Genomic DNA, 19,292 nt, shown 5'->3' on the forward strand with positions numbered 1-19,292 from the left:
TAACTTGAGACATAAATCGTTTGATCTTTATTGAATAGTTCTAATTAATTGCATGCAATGACCATGTGATATTTTGATTGCATAGAATATATTTTCAGGTTAGTTGTATGATGTAAAAGTGATATAAATCTTGCATAATATATATGTTAGTTTCTACCATTTGATTAATAAATATCACCATCTAATCAAATGAGATATGAGACTAATAATTGACCCAATGATAAAAAAAAAACAAACAAATTTATGCATGATGTAAGATTATCTTGCTTGTGCAAGTTGGACGGTGCCACATTTTCAAGTTTGCAACACAAAGGTGTGGTGCTACTTACTAGTACCTAACTTTAGTGGCTGTAAAAGAAACGACAAAACTCTTTTTTTTCCTAATTAAAGGAATTAGTTAAGTGTGTAAAAACAAAATCTTTTTTTTAATAAGCTAAAAAAGTATTTAAGAAAAAAAAATTGGGGTGGATATAAACATAACCAGGAAAAAAAAAGTAAAATGAATAATAAAAAAACAAAATAAAATGGTCCTCAAATAAGTAGACGTTCTACCATAGAGAGGGTATTAGGTAAGTGGATTTTCTTTTGCATATTATTTTATTCGCGTTAGAGATATTTTATTTTTGTTGTGGTTGGGGTTTGAACCTTGCATATTTTATTCATTGTCTATACCAACTGAGATAAGCTCACGAGGACGTTCGCGTTAGAAATTGCCTCTATAAAAGATTTAATACCTGCATTAGAACAATTATTCAAATATTTAATAGTAGGGCCGGATCTTGGGGTATGCAAACCAGTCAATGGAACTGGGTCACCCCAATGTATGGCCTCAAAAAAAAAAAGAGGAATGATATTTTGACATCCAATTTTTAACAACTTTTTAGGGACAACCTTTTTCCTCCATTCTTATTGGACAATAACAATAGAGAGAGAAAAAGAAAGAGAGAGAATAAAAGTATAATGAGAGTATGAAAGAGAGTTGTCACAAAAGTTGTTGAAAATTGGTTGTCAAAATATCATTCCTCAAAAAAAAAAAATTATAGTCCAGTAGTACTACTAAGTGTTAGGTGGGTTTTTTTTTTATGGAGGGTGGTTTGAGGTTCCTCATGTATAGGGTAATGATTTTCACCTTTGGGTTTACCGCATATATACGGCACCTTGTATTTATCTTTTAAAAAATTTAAATTAAACATTGTTCTTTTAAAAAAAATTATTTTATTACGGACATCTTTTCACTAACAGAACCGAGCATCTGGATTTATAGGAACAGCCCGTCTAATAGTTTTCGCTTTCTCTTCCTCATATGTACATATCTTATGCTTATTTTCTTTGACACCTATATCCTTCGAAAGATGCTTCAATGTCTCCAAGTCGTAAGCAACGTTGTGATTAAAACGATCATCAGTAATCAGTAATAATAACATTTGAAAATGTCATATATACCACCCCAAATGAGGCGTCTTGAATATAGTCTTTATTTGTCATGCATGCACCACCCTAATAACCAACAATATGCATATCATCAAAAAATATATATTACTTTGTGACTCTCTTTGTTTCTCAGCCAAATATATAGCTTGCATGTACACTATGAAATAAAATCATTTGTTTAAAACCATAAATTCGATTTTGGCTACCACCAATTCTCCTATAAAGTTTGACATACATATTCTATCCATCTAAGTTTTCTCACCACACTTAATTTGAATGATTATGTGTGAAAAAGTTTCTATGTAAGTGTTCGGTGTATAAATCATAACCTTTGACTGTTAATCTGTCTATTTCTTTCCCAAGCATGTAGTAATAGACCTTCACCACATCCATATAAATTTTAAAAAGATACCAACGTAAAACGAGAGAAAAAACAACAACTAAAAAGGGGAATATTGAAAAGGGAAAACAAATTTGAAATTTCACATCACTTTCAAAAAAATTCATGCATGCATTAATTTTGAATAGCATTAGCGAGATGATTTTTCTTCCATTTCACCGTGGAGTGGAGCACAACTGTCACACCTTACCTACCAACAATCCCACTTCCTTCCTTTGTTTCAAAACTTCTTCCTTTTAAGGTATTAGCATATAGATTAAAAACCAATTAATAGTTAATTGATGTGTAAAGATAAAAAACACATCCTAAATCTTGTAAAAAAATATGGGAAGTACTTATTGGCAATTCACCACACTTAATTTGAATGATTGTGTGTGAAAAGTTTCTATCTAAGTATTGGGTGTAACAAAAAAGATACTAAGGAAAAACGAGAAAGAAAAACAAGAATAAATAGGGTAAGGGGAACAAAAAAGAGAAAACAAACTTCACATCACTTTCAAATTGCACCATGCATGCATTAATATGAATAGCATTAGCAAGATGTGAGAGATGTGTGATTTTTCTTCCATTTCATTTCACAGTGTAGTGGAGCACAACTGTTATCATTTTGTTCCTTCCTAATTACATTGTGGCTTGTGAGTTATACAGCTTCCCTACCAACATCCTATACTTCCTCCACTTTATAACTTCTATTTGAGATATTTGTATTATTGATGTAGAGAAAAAAAAAAACATATATGTGTGTATTTAAGATCTCAATTCTCTCAAAAAAAAATTATAATCTTTCAAAAAAAATATATAATTTTCTCAAGAAAACCACTTATGATCTTAATTTTCACAAAATCGAAGGATTCATGCCACATCAGATAAAGGCATAAAACAATGTGAGAAACTTTTTCCACCTTCTAATAATTTGGAAAGTATTGGTATATCAAGTGTGAGTAGTATGTATTACATCAGATGAAAAAACTAATAGTGAACACTTTATAATTGAGATGACCGATTTAACTTAATGTCTTAAGGTTTTGGGTTAAAGTGTGATGTTTCTCTCACTTGTATGATTATTCGAAGCTCGATGTCCCAACAAAGAGAACTGTTTCTTTTTTACGCATACCTAAATACACATTTTATATTATACGTTTTTTTATATGATACTTAAAATAAGGAGCACTTATGTGATGACTTTTTTTTTTTGACAAAACTTATGTGATGACTTAGCTAGTTGTAGAAAAAAAGTATGATTCGCCTTAATCTAAAGGCAAAATTTATGGTACACCCGAAAATTTGAGTGCACCGGTGTACTATATCGTTAAATTAATAATTAAGTGAGTTGTTTTTTTTGAAGAAAAAGAATTATTTTCTATCATTGACAATTATAATAATTAAATCTTATTTAACAAAACCTTCGACGAAATAAAATTTACTTTTTTTGAATTTTTATTACTCATAATAAAGAATATTGATTATTTTTTATGAGAAAATGTTAAAAAATTAATATGATTCTTATAAACAATGAAATAATGTTTTTTTCTTATGAAATGATGCTTTCTAAAATATAAATATTGACAAATAATTTTTTATTTCATAAAATGATTGTAAATTTATAAATTTATAGAGAAAGAGGACCGGTACACCTCAATTTGTGAGGTGTACCGTAGAAGTTCCCCTAATCTAAAAGGATATAATATAGGAGCAATATTAAATATGTTAGCGTACACTTATTTTATCGTGGTGTGCATTTACCTATATAAACATATTATACGACCTCATAATGAATCAATGAAATTTTTTTAGTACTTTATATCCTTAGATAACAATAGTAATTAGAGTAGTTTAGTAATTGGTGATATCCATCTCCTATCAATGTTTCAGCTATGTTTGTTCTATCGTCTCAAGATCCATATCCCCTCTCAATTGTATACTGTGTTGGAAATTCTGTGTTTAAATAACACAACTGAAAATTAGATGTACACGTTAAAAAATAAAACAAATTTTGTGCTTAATGGAATTTCAGTTTTACATAACGTACGCAATTCAAAAGTAGTATAGTTCTAAAAATATGTGGAGGGGGGGTGTTGACATGTGGGAGGAATGGAAAATAGGCTTAAACAATACCCAAAAGAAAGGGCTAGTTTATCTGTGGCCATCATTGGACTCATCATCCACTACAAACAAGGCATATCCTACCCGCATCCCCCAATTCACTATGCACACCTCCGAAAATGTCTTAATCCCTATCCATGCCTGTTTGTCACTATTGTATGAAAAAAAAAATTAGATTCATTGAATAATTGATGATCTGACCTATGATATTAGTCAGATACATCAGTTGTTCAATGACCCTAAAAAATATTTTTTTTTATTTATAATGGTAACAAGAGTGAGCATATACCTTCCTTCAAAAAAAAGAGTGTGCACATACCTTAGGTTTTTCTAAAAAATATTTCAGTTGTTTCAGAAAATTAAATTTCAGAACTTATGTTGATGCATTTAAAAAATAATTTTTTGTAATGACTTTGGTAGGTATTCCGAGCAGGGGTGGAGCCCTTCATGGCTGGGGTGGGCCACGACCCACCCGAAAAAATTAAAAAATTAACGAGAGTAGGTCTATTTTGAAAGATTTTAAACAATTTTGCTGCGTCTCTAGTATTTGACAGATCTAAATCTCCACTAATTGGTGTAGTGGTCCACCTAGAAAATTAAAAAATTTAAAATCATAGGTCTATTTTACGAGTTTTTAAACAATTTTTTAAGGGTTTGGGTTTTTGGCGATTCTAAAAGGGACATATGTGATTTTTGTCATGCTTATACTTGGTTGGGTAGCGGATGTTATAAACCTTTTAATTTTTTGGGGTTTTAAATCTCCTTTCCTCGAAGAGGAATTAACCGTTCTCTTCCAAAAGACACAGTTGTTGCTTCATACATTTGCACATGTGAATGTTGGAGTGATGGAGATAGTGGTTGTAAAATTATATTATTGTCCTTCTTGTACTTGACAATGACATCCATTGACTCTCTGATATCTTCAGAACCATTATGCATGATCTTCAATATAATTATGGCTTGATCTTCAAGGCTTCATCTCCTTTGTCCTTTAGCTAGTCCAGAGTCTGATCTTCTTCAGAGTCTAATTGCATTGTAGCTTCTCATGAAAATTCTTGCTTTTTAATTTGTTCTTCCAGAACCAATACTTGATTAAGACATAATTGAACAAATATTAGCATATTCAATTGAACTCTTAATACTTTGTTATCATCAAAACTTTAGGAGTAATTGTTAAACTTATTTTGTTCTAACAACCTTATGTTGTTGTAGACGAGGTTTCAATTCAACTTATGTTTTACGAAGAATTGTGTTTTAAAGCATAAATTAGTTTTTGTTACCACCCAACATTTCCAATGTTTTTATCTTGCTTCAGAGATTTTGGTCTAAAGTTAAACCATTTCTATTATATCCATTGAAGTATGAAAAAATTGATAAGAAATGATGAGTTTGTATACTTTAAACTATAAGTTGAGTTAAGTTTGTAAAATGTTGTTCGTAAAAAATAAATTATTTGGAAACTTTGTATTTTCATTTGTTTAGCTTAAAATTTTTCTAACATATTATATATATATATATATATATATATATAACATTCATTATTGTTGTTAATATTTCTTCATAATGTTCTAACAACTTCAACGATTTATGACAAATATTGTATAAACTCTAAAGGATTTGTGTGTGTGTGTGTGAGAAATAGATAAAGAGGTGGACATGAGAGATCGGTGTGAAGAACAAACACATGAAAAATACTAGTTGCATGAAAAATACTTGGAAAATTTTTATTCCTTGAAGTTTCAATTAAATTAAGATTTTGAAACTTATATTTGATTATTTATGTTTTATCAAATAGATTAATCAAGTATTGGAGTTTGCCTTATATGTTTAGAAGTGATCTGGTCTAAAGTGTCGATATTTACGACACACAAAAGAGGTGGTCACATAAGAAGGAGAAAAAAGGTTTGACAATATATTTATGAAACTCAGCGTAAAACATACACTTTTTCAGGCAAAAGAGAGTTAATTCTATTATGCTAAAAACAACAAAACTCTTGAGAAATGAGAAAAGTTGCATGAGTGATAAGAAAGTATCATGCATTTGCACAACACAGTCAATTGACAAAATATTTTGCGGAGGTTCAGTGGTTCTGAATATTAACTGTGATAAATGCAGTATTCATTGTGGTCACTGCTTTCTTTGTACTCTTCTTCTTCTTTCTATGGTTTATACCGTTAAATATCAGGTTGGCGGTGACATTTAACAGAGTCTGTATTATAAGGTAGGAACTTGAGTGATTACCAGAAAATATCGAAGATGAGAAGTGAGAGACAAGAGTTAGTGATATCAACATTGAAGAGACAACTATGGTTAGTCGTTCCTCTGTCCTAAGTTGGAATCCTACAATACATTCTACAAACAATTTCTATTATGTTTGTTGGACATCATGGTACCCTCCCTCTTTCTGATGCTTCCGTGGCCACTTCATTTGCATCTGTTACTGGCTTCACATTATTAGTATATACAATTATTTCATTCTTTTCCACCTCCTATGTTCATGAAATAGTTATTCTTTAAAACACTTTGAAAAAAGTATTGAGACTAACCGCCTTAATAGGTTTCCAAACAATTGAAAGAAGATTACTACTTGCAAAGATCAATGATCCTCTTAGTGAAAACATAGTGGTTTGAACGTAAATGATTTTTAAAAACAGATTTTGAAAAATGTATATAATAGTGTTGTTTCCTTATAGACCTGCATATAAATTGCTTGTAAATTGTTTTTTTTTTTTTTTTTGTCAAAAGCCAAGTACAAACACTTTGATAGACAAAAACAAAGTACACGCGGTGAGTAACAGACCCGAATCTATCTAACTAAGTTCTCCTGTAACAAAAAAGAAAGCTTAAACGTATCGTGTTCAAAACAGAATCAATCCAATAAAAAAACTGTAAATAGATACAACCTAAATAGAAATTGCCAAAAACTTTATTTTGATCGGATGTATTCGGATCATCTTTTTACTCAACCACATGATTTGGTTTGGTCTGCGGTTTTTATTTTACCAAACGAACCAAACTGCAACATAAGAAAAACAATAATTAAACATATGTCACCTAAACCAATACCTAAAAAACTCAATGGAAATTCAATGTATATAAGTACTCCCTCCGTCCCAAATTATAAGCAAAAAAAACTCATTTTCCTTGTCCCATATTATAAGCAAAAAAGTTTAACTTTTATCATATTTAATTATGTTTTTTCAAAAAATCATCTTTTCCAAGGAGAAATTAAATGCAATTTGCATTCATTATGCTCTCTCTTTCATTTTCTCTATAACTAATAACCAATACAAATTGTTTTTACATCTTTCTATGAAACTTATTCCAAGGATAACACAAAAAACTATACTACAAACTTCAATATTTTAGTTTTCTTAATAAGTGTGATTTTTTTTTTTTTTTGCTTATAATTTGGGACGGAGGGAGTATGTGGTGTTTTTTTAATTTTCTTGAATTGTAGTACTACATGTTATCATGTTCTAGTGTAGTATAATTCTAAATTGATATTACATGTATATTATTAGCGCAGCAATTGGTTTCTTGGTGTGAAAGCAAACTGAAATTTGGGTTTCAATGGAGAAGATGAAGTTGGTTAAGGTGATGATGAGTTTGTTATGATTTTGAGAGAGAGAGAGAGAGAATATTGAAGAAAAATTGTATTCACATTCTTATGGAAGAGTTACAAGCATTTATATATATACAATGACTTAGAGATTAAGTCTCTTGTAACTAACTATTAAATCTTTGTAACTAGCTGTTAAAACTTTGTAACAAACTAAACAATCTCTGTAACAAAACTGATCTCTTTGTAACAAACTAAACTCTTAAGTGTTTGCTAATCATGATTATGGATTAAAACACACAAACTAATACACCCCTCTTAATCCATAATCCTAACATTCAATGAGACCCAGCTTGTCTCTCAAGCAAGTGAACCTATCAATCTTCAGAGCCTTTGTGAAACCATCTGCCAATTGAGCTTCAGTAGGACAGTACTCCACTTCAATCATTCCTTTTGAGACTTGTTCCCTGATGAAGTGGAATCTGGTTTCTATATGCTTGCTTCTGCCATGTGCAATTGGATTCTTTGCCAAATTGATGGCTGACCTGTTGTCAATCTTCAGTTTCAGTGGTTTCTTAACTTCACAGTTAAGTTCCTTCATCACATTGTCAAGCCATATTGCTTGACATGCTGCAAATGTACCAGCAATGTACTCAGCTTCACATGAAGAAAGAGCAGTGACTGGTTGCTTCTTAGTGCACCATGAGATTGCAGCACCATTGAACTTGAATAGGTAGCCAGAAGTGCTCTTCCTATCCAATCTATCACCACACCAATCTGAATCAGAGTATCCCTCTATTTCAGCTTCTCTTTCTTTGTTAACAGTTGGAAATAACAGGCCATACTTCAGTGTACCTTTCACATATCTCAATATCCTCTTTGCTGCAGTGAGATGAGACTTTCTTGGATCATTCATGAATCTACTGATGATACTTACTGCAAAGCATATATCTGGCCTGCTATTGCATAAGTATCTCAATGATCCAACTATCTGTTTGAATTCAGTGGACTCTACCCTTTCTTCACTACTGCATTCATCCAGTTTAGCATTTGTTTCAGATGGATTTGATGCAATATTGCAATCAATCATTTGAAACCTTTCAAGCAGTTCTCCAATGTACTTCTGCTGATGCATCACTATGCCTGCTTTGCTAGTTGTGAATTCAAATCCAAGGAAATATGATAGCTTTCCCAAATCAGTCATTTCAAACTCACTCTTCATAGTGTGCTTGAATTTCTCAATCATAGCTTTCTTCCAAACTTCAGTTTGAATTGCTTCTTTGTAGTTTAGAGGTTCTGCATCTGCTAGTAATGCAAAGTGAATAAGTTCACCTTCATTATTCACTGCACTATCAGGAAGTATCTCACAATCTTCCAATCTGCTTGGAATGTTTCTGTTTCTTTGTGGCCTTAGGACTGGTGGTGTTGCTTGATCATCATTGGATTCAATATCAGAATCTGCTACAACTTCTGCATCATCATGAGTTGCCTCCATATCTTCATCAGATGCTTCACTCTGATCTGATTCAATGAAGATATGTGAGCTCACATTCTTTATTTCAGTGTCACTCTCCCATTTCCAGGCTTCATTCTCAACTACTATCACATCCCTACTGATGTGGACTTTCTTACTTATTGGATCATACAGTTTGTATGCTCCAGTAGGATGATAACCAAGCAGAATCATTTTCGCACTTTTATCATCTAACTTGCTTCTCTTTGCATCTGGGATGTGTTTATAGCAGATAGAACCAAACACTTTCAAGTGTTTGACACTTGGTTTTCTTCCACTCCAAGCTTCTTCTGGCACTTTGTTTTTCAGCTTCTTAGTTGGACATTTGTTTAAAATGTAAGTAGCCGTGCTAACTGCTTCTCCCCAAAACATATGAGGCATATTCTTCTGCTTCAACATGCTTCTGTCCATGTCAAGGATTGTCCTATTTCTTCTCTCTGCTAAGCCATTATGTTGAGGAGTATAGGGAGATGTCACTTCATGAGTTATACCTTCATTGCTGCAGAATTCTTCAAAATTCTTAGAGGTATACTCTCCACCACCATCAGTCCTTAAAATCTTAATTGATTTTCCACTTTCCTTCTCAGTTAAGATTTTAAACTTTTTGAACACTTCTAAAGCTTCACTTTTTTGCTTTATAGTGTATAACCACAACATTCTTGTATGCTCATCTACAAAGGTGATAAAGTACTTGCTTCCACCTATTGTAGGTTCCTCAATTGGACCACAAACATCAGAGTGAATAACTTCTAAGGCAGCTTTGGACCTTTTAGGCTTCTCAGATACAAATGGGAGCCTACTTTGCTTACCCTTCAAGCAAGTTTCACAGTTTTTCTTATTTGCATTCAAAACTGGTAAACCAGATACTAAATTCTTAGTGCTTAAGTATGATAAGCTTCTAAAATTTAGATGACCATACCTCATGTGCCATAACCAGTATACACTTTCATCAGAAGCACCTGACATACACACATCTTTGGCATTTTGAATGCTGCACGAAAAGGATCTATTCTTTGTTAACTTTGACTTCAGTATCAGATTTTGTTGCTTATCATATAGATTCAAGGTGTTGCCATGCATAGTGACTGAAAATCCCTTTTCAATCAGTTGCCCAATACTCAATAGGTTGCATTTCATTCCTGGAACCAGTAACACCTTCTCTATCAATGCATTTCTTCCATCCTTCATCTTTATAGCAATGTCACCAATACCTTCTGACTCAAGATTTCTGTTGTCTGCAAGTCTAACATTTGTTTTCCTTGAGGAATCAAAGTTAATCAGCCATTCTCTATGTCCAGTCATATGATTGGAGCACCCTGAGTCAAGGTACCAATCTTCACAAAGTGGATTTCCTTCACATGTAGTAGCCATCAGCAAAACTACTTCAGAATCTGAACCATCTTGTGCCATGTTTGCCTTTTCTTCACCTTTCTGATTTCTCTTTCCATCTTTCCTGTGCCAACATTCATCAGCATAGTGTCCAAACTTATCACAGTTGTAACACTGAATCTTTCTCTTATCAAAATCTTTCCTTTTGTTCTGATTTTGACCAGAAGCTGCACCAGACTTTGAATTTTCACCCTTTTCATCAGGCTTACCCCAATTTCCCTTCTTGGATCTTCCTCTCCCTCTTTGCTTTGAATTCTTGTCACTTCCATCCTTCTTGATGGTTTGTGCTTGCAGAGCTTGTTAGGCACTTCTTTCTGAACTTCTTTCAATCACTAACATCTCATGAGCTTCAAGTGATGATTGAAGTTCCTCAATCTTCAGAGTTTTCACATCTTTGGATTCTTGTATGGCAACTACTATGAAATCAAATTTAGATGTGAGAGATCTCATTATCTTACCCACAACTTGCTGATCTGAAACTTCTTCTCCACATGCCTTCATCTGGTTCACTACAGATTGCAATTTGGAGATGTAATCACTGATCCTTTGTGTTATACCCTAATTTTGGACCTAAAAATACTTGTTCAATTCTTCCTTTCTTGCATTGTCTCTGATCAATTGCATCTTTCTCTGCATTTTATTTCAATGTTATTTGCAAAATTCACATAGAAGGGTATTTTAGTCATTTCCTGCATTCAACTCATTTTAATCTTTGAAAATTGTTTGAGTCTTTCCTTGTTTCAATCTCATGTCAAAATTCATTTCAAAAAATATCAGTTGGGTCATTTTTTAGTCAATTTAGCCCCTAGGGGCATTTTAGTCATTTCCTGTGTTGAAATTTCTTTCAGTCTTTTAAAAATTTGTTTGAGTCCTTTCAAATAGTTTAAATAAGTCTTCATTTCAATTCTATGTCAAAATCCATTTTAAATTTGCATTTGAAGTCATTTTGAGTCAGTTTTGCCCCTAGGGGCATTTTAGTCTTTTCACGTGTTAAAACCCTGTTTAAATTCTAAAAATTGTCTCTGAGTCTTTTATTTTGCTTGTATGAATTCTTGCTTTAATCCCTTGTTAAAAAAATCATTTTTAAATCGCATTTGAGTCGTTTCGAGTCATTTTAGTCCCTAGGGGCGTTTTGGTCATTTCACATAATATTTCTGATTCGTTTTAATCTGCTTTGTTGTTTTTAATCGTCTCGCTTTACGTTAATTTTCATTTTTACTTTTTCAATTCAATTTTAGTTTTAATTTTCATTTTAGTCCGCGCACTTTTGTTATTTACGTTTTAATCCCTTTTAAGTTTGTTAGAGTCCAAGTGCCATGTGTCCAAATGTTATTGGTTCTTAAGAGTTTGTTAGAGTCCAAGTCCATGTGGCATTTCCTCATTGGTCCAAGCATCCCTTTCATCACCTATATAAGTCAAAGTCTTGGTCAATTTTTCACATTCAATCATTTTCACCAAAAAAATTCCACAAAAAGTCACAAAAAATTTCTTTCTTTTCCCTCTTCTCTTCTCTCTCACGTAACTAACTTTTTCTCTCACTTTCCACCACCATAACCACTTTCCCTCTCCACCCTAACAACTTTTTTCACCACCACTCTTCCTCCATAACCAACTTTCTCCTCCCTAACTACCCTGAACCGTCACATTCCACCACCATTCCACCACCGCAACCAACACATTCCACCACCACTCCACCACCGTAAACCACCATTCCAACCACTCAATAACCTTCAAAATCTTCCATCACCACCGAATTTCACAGAATCCTACGTCCAATCCATCGCAAATCAGGGAACAGCAATCTATCTCAATTCTAACTACGATCCAGGATCAAGAATCACATCAAGATCGGGTTCGAAGTGCTACAACATCAAGGATCCAGATTCAAGCTATTCAAATCATTCAAAAACTAGATCGAGCTATTTCCAGATCGCAAAACAACTGAGAGGAACGAGCTATGCCTTCGGATTGGAGCTTGTAGCAGTTTCTTCGTCTGAAAACCACCAATTTCTCCGATTGTAACTCAGGTATTCGTCCCCTTTCAACTGAATATATGCATACGCTTCATTGTTGTAGTGATTAATCGCTATTTGCTCCTTTTCTTGCTGGAATCGTTTTTTTGTGTTGTTTCGGTGATTATGTGTTGTCTTTGATGTTTGAGAAAATGAGAAAGGTTTAGAGGTGTGTTCTTGTTGAAGTCTTCGCCCTTTTTTTTTTGTGTGTGAAAAATCGATTTGAGAGAAGAGGTGAATTGAAGGATGTGTTACCACGTGAATAGGGAGAAAGAACGAATTAGGAAGAGAAGAGTTCCAGTTTGAATCTGTTCATATGTGTATGTGTAGCGTGTTTGAGAGAGGGAAGAAGATGAAGCTTGCTTTGTTGAGGGAAGAAGATAGTTTAAGGAGAAAGAGTTGGTGCGTTTTGATCCGTAAAAGAAAAGGAATTGGGGAAAATGGCGTTTTGTTGATAGGACCAAGTCTTATGCTATATCCACTTCCCCAACCCGATCCATACCCTCATGTCTGACCCGGTTTTGTTCCTTGGATATGGGCTTGGGCCCTTGTGTAACCTTTTTTTCATTTTGTGTGGTTTTTTCTTTGCTGTTTGCACCATAGAACTTGCTTCTCACGCCCTCTTTGTTCAAAATTTCTTTAAAAAAAATTCCAAATAATTTTCTATGCACTCTTGATAATTTTCTTGGTGTTCTTGCAATATTTTTGCACATTAAAATTTGATAAAAATGTGTGTGTGTATAAATTCTTGTTACTTTTTACTTTTCTTGTTATTTTTCAAGGAATTTTGCTATGATTTTGGTCATGATGTATTGATGCATGCTATGGGTACTTAATATGCGATTTTAAGATGTGTGTACTACTGTTTTGTTATGTCCATTCCACTGTTGTATGAGTGATTTGTTGGTTTCTTGTTTTGTAAGTCTTGTAAAAATAAAGTGTCAAATGTGTCTAGAAAATGCATCCTACCTTTTGGCTTGGGTATATTCCTATAATTCCCATATTATGGCTATAATAAAACTCTTTGAAAATTACCATAATAAGAGAATTATAGGTCATGTGGTTCTTGCATTCTATGAACAAATTTTAGCCATGTTTGCACTCATTTTCTATCCTTTATGTTCTAGTGTTTCTCTTGCTTTATTTCCTTTGATATTGTCATGTGCTACTAACTCCTTTCACTTCATGTTTCATCACTGCATAAGCATCTCCATTTCATCCCATATTCATCTCTATCTTGTTGCAATTTAATTTGTACCAAAGTTAGAATGTAAACACTTAGGAGTTTTGTAATATTTTCCTTTATGCAATTTCAATTTATTGGCAAAGAGGCCATAGAATGTATCTAGGGTATGATGTAATAAGGACAATGGACTCTAATAATGTACACCGACACAAGCACCGACACATGCACACACATCACTATATAGCTAGAATATGCATGTTTAGATGTATGTTTAGGATTGTATGTTTAGATGTATGTTTAGGCTTTATACTTAGAAAAATCATTTTCCCAAAAAAAAACTTGAACAAACTTCACTCAAACGTTTTTTCACAATAAACCTTGGGATCAAAATCCCATTGTATTTTCCTTTTTCATTTTCTTAATCAAATTTCAATGAAAATAATCATGTTTAGACCACATTTTGCAAATGACTAATTCAACCTCACAATTTCATAATCTCATGCCCTTGAGGCCTCTTTCTCTCATTCTTCAAAATTCCCATTTTCAAACTTAAAATCAACCAACAAAAATAAAAACATTTTTGGAAGAGAACTACGGTGGATTTGATCCCTTAAACGGGTACGTAGGCAAGGAACAAAATTCCTTCAATTCAACTAAAATAAAAATCCAAAAACATTCTTCTCCCTCCAATTCTTCACTTAGAAACTTTTAGGTTTAATAAATACTTTTCAAAATAGCATTAAAAAATAAAGCGCGCGCGTAGAAATTAAAGACGGTTCCTATAGGATACTATAGTCGTTATGGGTGCCTAACACCTTCCCGTAGCGAAAACAACTCCCGGACCTCGATTCTCAAGGGTTTTGCTTACTTTTTTCCCTTCCCAAGAAAAAATAAGATATCACCGGTTTAAAAGGTTCAAACGTAATCAATGTTTGACACCCGAAAACCAAGATAAAACAGCTGGCGACTTCACTGGGGAGATTCGAGAGTTACGCCTAGTCTTTATTTCCACGCTTGCGCTCTTTTTACTTGTTTCTTTTACTTGCTTTCTTATGTGAATAAATGTTTAATTTCTTGCAAACGTGTGGGGTGAGAATATCAAAAGTCCTGCACCCGGGCTGAGTGAACTTAGGATTTAGGAGGGATATAATCGACAATTCATTCCGGGGGTTGCCTCGTGTTTTGGATTATGCGATCAATCCCACATAGCTAAGGCATTTTGGGGGTGATGTTGTCGGCGCGTGTTGTCGCGTTTAGGCACTTTATTTCCAATTGTTCTATGACGCTATGAACCGTAGATAACCGAACCCATCCATGGCTATTTTCTAGGATGTAGTGCGGAGGCTAAACCGAGTGTTGTCTCGAGTTTTAGTCGTCACGCGATACTACACTCAAGTTAGACCTTCTTATGTATAATCATGGAGCGAGTGTTGTCTCGTGGCACCATGATATACGTCGGAGAGGTTGCAACTTGGGAACCCTTTTTAGAACCCGGTTACTATTATCCTAAAGCCCTAGTTTCACCGGACACCGTGTCCACCCATGACTCCTCGACTTTGAACTTCAACCCACCATGTTTTCTCCGAACTTGAACATAATCATGCATACATGCATACATGCATACATGCATAAACTTTTTTCCATGCATTTATCGGAGGACTTAGACAAGTCATCTTTTGAACATCACGAATGTGAACACCAAGTGATACCATCTCAACTAAACTTCTAGTTTTACTCAAGATCTTCAAATAAAACCGTGTTTCTCCGTAATGTTCACGACCACTTTGACAAGTCTTCTGATAAAAAAGAGTCTTTTTGCATTTGCATATCATGCATCATATGCATCATTCATCAGTCACAAATGGCTTCCCGTGCTCATTGTCTCCTGGTTCTTCTGCCGCAGTCTGAAAAGTGGCTCGTGCTCGCAAAGTCTACCAACCAGATAGAATTCATCAAACAAGATTTCACAAGAGAAGGATCATGGCTAACTTCGAAGAAGAAAATGCTCAGCTCCGTGCCGAATTGGCTGCTATGAAGGAAGACTTGGCTAAGGCCCATGACACTATGTCTGCTTTGCTGGCTGCACAAGAACAACCAGCCACATCTGTCCCAGTTTCTACTGAAGCAATTCCGTCTATCCCACTATCTACTGTGGCTACTGATGCTCGTTTTGTTATGCCCAATGGGCGTCCTTATGGTCTCTCAGCTTACTATTCTCCTAATACTGCTGCTGGTGTCTCTGGTTGTGCTGGTCAAGGACAGATTCCTGTGTCCACTGCTATGCCTCAAGTGACTACTGTTGTTACAGACCCTATTGTACACACTGCGCAACAGGTAATTGATGTCGATACTCCGCGTGGACAAGATCCCGCAATGGAAGCTATGAGAAGACAGTTGATGGAGTTGGCTGGAGAACTCCGTGAGGTCAAGGCTAGCCGAGGAAACAATGGTGCTCCTGCTAAAGCTCGTGATTTATGCTTGGTATCCCGATTTGAGATTCCTAAGAAATTCAAAGAGCCAGAATTTGACAAATACAATGGGACTTCTTGTCCACACAACCATGTTATCCGGTATGTCCGAAAGATGGCTAACTACGCCGACAATGATGCACTAATGATCCATTGCTTCCAGAGTAGCTTGACAGATGATGCAGCGGATTGGTACACTAGTTTGAGTAAAGACAACATCCATACTTTTGAGGATCTGGCTGCTGCTTTTGAGAGTCAATATGAATTCAATACCCGTCTGAGGCCAAACAGGGACTCCCTTAAGGCCTTGTCTCAGAAATCAGATGAAACCTTCCGTGAATATGCTCAGAGGTGGAGAGGGGCAGCTGCCCGTGTTTCTCCTCGACTTGATGAGGAAGAGTTAACACAGACATTCCTGAAGACTCTGAAGAAGGAATATAAGGAGAGAATGATAGTCTCTGCCCCAAACAACTTCTCTGATATGGTTACAATGGGAACTCGTCTAGAGGAGGCCGTCCGAGATGGTATTATTGTCCTTGAGAAAGGTGAATCTTCAACCAGTGCACCAAAGAAGTATGGTAATGGTCATCATAAGAAGAAAGAATCTGATGTAGGGATGGTGTCCGGTAACCCATCTGCAGCGGCTACACAATTACCTATGCCCTATCACTACATGCAGTACTCTCAGCATCCTTTCTTCCCACCATTCTACCAGCAATATCCTCTGCCACCGGGTCAACCACCAGTGCCCGTTAACGCCATTGCCCAACAAGTACAACAACAGCCTCCTGCTCAACAGCAACAGCAGCAACAACAGGGTCCCCGACCCAGACCTTCTTTTCCACCAATACCAATGCGGTACGGTGAGCTGCTCCCAACTCTACTGGCCAAGGGACACTGTGTCACTAGACCAGGCAGGCCTCCGCCTAATCCATTGCCTCCCAGGTTCCGACAGGATCTAACATGTGAATTCCATCAGGGTGCTCAAGGCCATGATGTTGAGGGTTGCCTTGCTCTGAAATATATTGTGAAAGACCTAATAGAAAAGGGACGGTTGACTTTTGAGAATAGTGTTCCTCATGTTCTTGACAATCCACTCCCAAACCATGCTGCTGTTAATATGATTGAGGCTTTTGAAAGGGTCCCTGTTCCTCAAGAGGATCCCATGTTGGATGTCCGCAATGTCGTTACTCCCTTGGTGCCATTACATGTCAAACTTTGCCAGGCTTCTCTGTTCAAACATGATCATACTTCTTGTTTAGAATGTCTTCGGAATCCTATGGGTTGTTGTGTTGTGCAAGATGATATCCAGGGTCTGATGGATGACAAATACTTGATCGTCAGTGATGTATGCGTGATTGTGCCAGTGTTCCATGATTCTCCTGTTGAAACTGCATCTCATACAAGGAATGTTGAACCTTTGGTGATCAGGTTACCTGGTCCGGTATCATATACTTCTACAAAAGCAATCCCTTACAAATACAATGCAACCATGGTTGAGAATGGAGTGGAAGTACCTCTGGTATCCCCAGCTGCAGTTGACAATGTTGCCGGTGAAATTACAACTCTGAGAAGCGGAAAAATCCGTCCACCCTTGTTTCAAAAGAAGGCGGTGACACCTATTGCCGCAATAACTCCACCAGTTGTTCCTCCTGTTGACAAGAACACCGGCCCAGCAGGCCAATCTATCGAAGAGTCCAATCTGGATGAAATTCTGAGGCTTATCAAGAAAAGTGACTATAAGATTGTTGACCAGCTGCTACAAACCCCATCAAAGATATCCATCTTGTCTCTGCTCATGAGCTCAGAAGCTCACAGGAAGGTGTTGATGAAGATACTTGAGCAAGCTTACGTTGATCACGAAGTCTCTGTGGAGCAATTCAATGGAATAGTGGGTAATATCACTGCTTGCAACAGTTTGGGATTCGGTGATGATGAACTCCCCGAAGCAGGGAAACATCACAACTTGGCTCTACATATCTCGGTGCACTGTGGGTCTGATATGATATCCAACGTGTTGGTGGACACTGGATCATCGTTGAATGTAATGCCTGAGTCCACACTAAGGCAATTAAGTCATCATGGAATTTCCCTGAGGGGTAGCAGCTATCTGGTTAAGGCTTTCGATGGATCCCGCAAGGATGTTCTTGGGGAAGTAGACTTGCCAATTACCATTGGTCCTGAGACATTCCAAATTACTTTCCAAGTCATGGACATCAATGCTTCTTACAGTTGTCTCCTCGGAAGACCGTGGATCCACGACGCTGGAGCAGTAACTTCTACGTTGCATCAGAAGCTCAAGTTCATGAGGAATGGTAAGATTGTCACGGTGCATGGTGAAGAGGCATATCTGGTTAGCCAAGTGTCATCTTTCTCTTGTGTTGAAGCAGGGTCCGCTGAAGGGACGTCGTTTCAAGGCTTGACCGTGGAGGGTGCAGAACCCCGAAGGGCTGGTACTGCTATGGCTTCACTGAAAGACGCCCAGAAGGCTGTTCAAGCAGGGCAAGCTGCCGGCTGGGGCAAAGTAATTCAGATTCTGGAAAACAAGCGTAAAGAGGGCCTTGGATTCTCTCCAACTTCCGGTGTTTCAAAGGGAACCTTCTACAGTGCTGGGTTCATCAATGCTATTGCTGAAGATGCTGCTGAAAGAGGTCATGTGCCTACATTTGTTGTACCAGGAGGCACTGTGAGAAATTGGGAAGCCATTGATGTTCCCTTAGTCATGCATGCTTCCATGTAATGTGTCTTGTTGCTCATGTTTTCTTGTTTTCAAAATAACAATCCTTTCGCTCTGCCCAAGGCGAAAGTGATATCATTGTAAGGGCTGTTTGTTTCGGCATTGCCGTTTTCAATAAAAGTTGTCGTCTTTCTCACGACTCTTTGCTTTTTACTTTTTAGTGCCTTTTTCTTGGAAATAATGGTAATGCCAGAAAAAACCAAAACATCTGTATTTTTCTTATTAATTTCAAAAATCTGCATGAAAAACTTTTTCTAAAATCATCCCAATCATATTATGCAGATTGAACCATAATAAACCCGTTGAACACAGTGACCCTATGGTTCCTCCAAATTTTGAATTCCCTGTATATGAAGCTGAAGATGAGGATGAGGATGATGAAGAGATACCATATGAGATCACTCGACTGCTTGAGCAAGAAAGAAGAGCCATTCAGCCTCATCAGGAAGAGATTGAACTCGTCAACCTGGGTACTGAAGAGAACAAGCGA

This window comes from Medicago sativa, chromosome 5, assembly GCF_051527215.1.
Source record: "Medicago sativa cultivar Bolivia chromosome 5, Bolivia_mono, whole genome shotgun sequence".
NCBI classification, from domain to species: Eukaryota; Viridiplantae; Streptophyta; class Magnoliopsida; order Fabales; family Fabaceae; genus Medicago; species Medicago sativa.